Here is a 1,998-nt window from a genome sequence, read left to right on the forward strand (position 1 = left end):
GACAGGCCCTGGTCCTGTGCCCAGGCCTCGGGCCCTGTTCTGGGCCTCCTAGCAGTGCTCAGCGAGGCCGCTGCCCTGCCTGGCCTGGGCCCTCCCGTCCGCGCCTCTGCCCAGGAAGATGGTGTAGTCTTTGGGGCACAGGGCCCAGTGGCCTCTGGGGACAACAGGGTGTTCTAGAAACAGACATGCACAGCAGCAGCTTTGTGGCAGGTGAGTGTTATTCCTGACTCTCCCTGGGGAGAGGGTGGCAGTAGTCTACAAATTAAACAGCCACTCACAGACACTCGAGCCTCTGCCAAGTGGGAAACAGATTGCACGTGCAAGTGGCACCAACTTCTCCGGACAGCGACTGGTGGTCTCCCCGCTGCAGAGGGGGGGCAGGCTGCTGCGGCTCAGGACAGCCGTGCTCTGCTGTCCTGAGTGGCACTTTCAGGTGGCTGGGGACAAACTGCTGGAGGCAGAGGACAGACTTCCTTGGGGCCCAGGTCACAAAGGGAGCACACGTACGCTTCCGAAGTATCTGCTCACCGTGCCGACAGCTTAGCTCCCGGGCCAGACAGCGGGCCACACCTTGGCCCCGGCCCCTCAGGGCAGGGAGCAGTGGATCTGAGTGTCCAGGTGGCACAGGGACGGCGCCACCGCCCAGGGCTGGCACTGGGCCAGGCTGCGCCTTCTGAGGCGGCGTTGGGACTTGAGCTCTGGCCCAAAGGCAGTGACAGCGGCACTAGGGACAGCGGGAAGACACTCGGAACCGGCCTGGCAAGCAGGGCGGCACGTGCCGCCGGAAGCAGTCAGGCCGCGGCCAGTCTGTGACTCTGCACTCTGAGCCTTTGGAAGCAGCGGCTCAGAGCCGCCTCCCGTCATAAACTCAATGGGTCCCTTCTCCCCTGGGGCGTTTGTCCTGGAGGGTGGAGTCTGAGGGCGGAAGCTGAGGAGTGAAGCTCGGGCATCCCTGCCTCTTTCCTGCTGCCTCTTTCCTCTCAGGGCGTGAAAGGAAAAGCACGTGGCACTTGCTCCCAGTTTGTCGCCAGGAATGGTCTGCCCTGACCTCACTGGTGGCAAACGCCTGCTTCCCCGAGGCAGAGCAACAGGCGCCCCCGCCGCCTGGCTTCTCCGACACAGATGCCGGGGGGCTGGTCCCCGCCCCACCCTCAGCCCCCGGGCCCGCCTCCACTGGGCCCCATGGGGAAGGGCCTCGGCTCCGGGCCGCAGGCACACTGCCGCACAGGGCGAGGGTCAGAGGGGAGAGCCAGGCCTCGGCTGTGAAAACGGGATTACAGATGCCAGCGAAGTCCCCTGCTGGGGCCTGGCCTTGGGAAGAGCTGCAGCCGCCCCGCTCTGCGCTGACTCAGGAGCAAGAACGCGGCGCTGAGCGTCGGCTCCCGGTCCCGCTACAAGCCCCGTGACGCACTGGACCCGGCGTCTCCCTTCGCGACCCAGCCCGGTTCTGATTCCTGGAGGATCGGGCCCTATCACCAAGCTACTGCCCCGGTCACTGCTCTCCGACCGTCTCAAACAGCGAAGTCTTGCTTAGGTCACAGTTCAGCAGCAAGTGCGACTTAAAGGACGGTGACAAAGATGCACCGCTGAGCAGGGGACACGTGGCACCTGATGGCAGGTGTCTCCAGAAGTGACGGGGAGGCCTGCCCCGGGTGCAGCCCTGGACCCCTCCCACCCCTGGCGCCCTCCGCGGGCCGAGTGCATGTGCACTACGCGCACTTAGTATTATGTAGGTGACGGACCTGTCACAAAAAACACAGAAAACAAAACCCAAGAGTCTGCCATTCAAGTCAGCCAGTGTCGAGCTGCTGTTCTCTGCCTGTCTCCCCTTCCTGTGGAGGGGTGAAAAAGACCATCCCCCAAACACCCACCCGCACGCCCGGTCTCCGCTCAGCACAGGGTGCCCCCAGCGGGTGGCCGCTCTGACCCGCTCCGACCGGCTGGCGGCGGTGTCCACCAGGGCTGGGCGCTCAGGGAGTCTCCACGTCCGTGGTCGCG

The 1,998-nt window shown here is 64.9% G+C and overlaps 1 protein-coding gene across 2 annotated transcripts in view; it reads right to left on the reverse strand.

The window, feature by feature from the left end:
• Window positions 1-1,788: 1,788 nt before the first annotated feature.
• POP4 (POP4 homolog, ribonuclease P/MRP subunit) overlaps window positions 1,789-1,998 on the reverse strand; it is an 8,700-nt gene continuing 8,490 nt past the window's right edge. Inside the window, exon 8 of one of the 2 annotated variants that reach the window (XR_896702.1) lies at window positions 1,789-1,957. The gene's annotated coding sequence lies outside the window, so the exon portion shown is untranslated. The remainder of the gene's footprint in view (window positions 1,958-1,998) is intronic. The other variant, XR_002775955.1, reaches the window with a different exon arrangement.

This window comes from Pteropus vampyrus, unplaced genomic scaffold, assembly GCF_000151845.1.
Source record: "Pteropus vampyrus isolate Shadow unplaced genomic scaffold, Pvam_2.0 Scaffold228, whole genome shotgun sequence".
Classification (NCBI taxonomy): domain Eukaryota; kingdom Metazoa; phylum Chordata; class Mammalia; order Chiroptera; family Pteropodidae; genus Pteropus; species Pteropus vampyrus.